The sequence below is a fragment of the Mus caroli genome, chromosome 5 (assembly GCF_900094665.2).
Source record: "Mus caroli chromosome 5, CAROLI_EIJ_v1.1, whole genome shotgun sequence".
Taxonomy (NCBI): domain Eukaryota; kingdom Metazoa; phylum Chordata; class Mammalia; order Rodentia; family Muridae; genus Mus; species Mus caroli.
Genome location: NC_034574.1, coordinates 128010224 through 128011660, shown reverse-complemented (window position 1 = coordinate 128011660; position 1437 = coordinate 128010224).

The following is a 1437-nucleotide window of genomic DNA, read 5'->3' as shown; positions in this document are numbered from 1 at the left end:
TCTTGCAGAAGACCTGAGTTGGATTCCAGCACCCACATGCAATGGCTCCCAACCTTTACTAACTCCAGTTCAACAGGTCAAAGACGCTCTAGCGCCCTCTTTTGGTCTCTGAAGGCATGTGGGCGTGCCTTCACACCACCACCCCACCCCCACCTCTTCCCATAAATAAGTTCATAGTGAGACTCTGAAACCAACAATAACAATAATAAATTTAAATGTATAGTTCATTAATTAAAATTATATTAAANGATATGTATGTATAAATAAACAAACGTTGGGGCCAGAGATATGACTCAAAATTAAGAGTACTGGCTACTCTTGCTGGGAACTAGAGTTTGAATCCCAGCACCCACGTGGTGGCTCACAACAATCTGTAAGTTCAGTCCCCGGGATCTGACACTCTCTTCTGGTCTCCTTGGGCACTGTACACATGTAGGGCACAGACACACAGGCAAAACATACATTCTCACACACACACACACACACACAAGAAAATAATAGTAAAAGCTGGAGAGTTGAGGATCTGATACTAGGTGGTCGTGAAGATCAGAATGCCAGCACTGGGAAAAAGAGGGAACTCCTCAGGCAGGACTATGGCCTATCATAAAGGGGGTGGGGTAGGGACAGGAAGCAAAAGAAGGAAAGGAGAAATAAAAAGAAAAAAGGGAAGGTAAAGAAAAATGAGCTTACTGGGCCGGGACAGAACCACCTGGCACTGCCATCCAGGTTTTGTGAGACATGTTCATGCCATGTAGCCAGGCCAGCCTCAAACCACAGGCCTCCTGCCTCAGTCTCCTAGCTGCATCCACCTCTCCTCTGTGCCTTGGATTGCTCCATTGCTTTCTGAACCTTTTCTCCCAATTGTTCTAAGCACACCCATCTGAANTGGGAATATGAGGGTTCTTTGGAAAGCCAGTTGTGTTGGATGGTGTTTTGCTGGGNCAAACNTGTGAAGGAACGTNTCNCTGAAGCAGACATGTGAGAAAGAGTGTTCTGCAAGCTTGTGAAAGGACATATGATGAAGGATTCTTCATTAATCACACACCTTTATCGGTCCGCCTTATATTTTGTAGTTGGGCTGCATTTGTCAGGACTCCATAGAGAGAAATGCACCAAAAACCTCAAAGGACTATAACAGACAATAACAGAGGCTGAGCTTGCTTGCTGGTATAGCCAGCTGGGCAATGCTTGTTAGTATCCACTCTTCNCTGATCTTCACTTCCTCGAGAGAGGTACAGCTGAGAACTTCTGCTTTTGTCCCTCCTGGTCCCTTCTGCTAACTAGTGCTGAGACTACAAAGTGAGTTCCTGGACAGCCAGGGCTATACAGAGAAATCCTGTCTCGAAAAAAAAAATAGCATATATTGTTTATATGTATTTGTGTAATAAAGAGTTTATCAAACATTTTCATAATATATATGTATATATATGTGTGTGT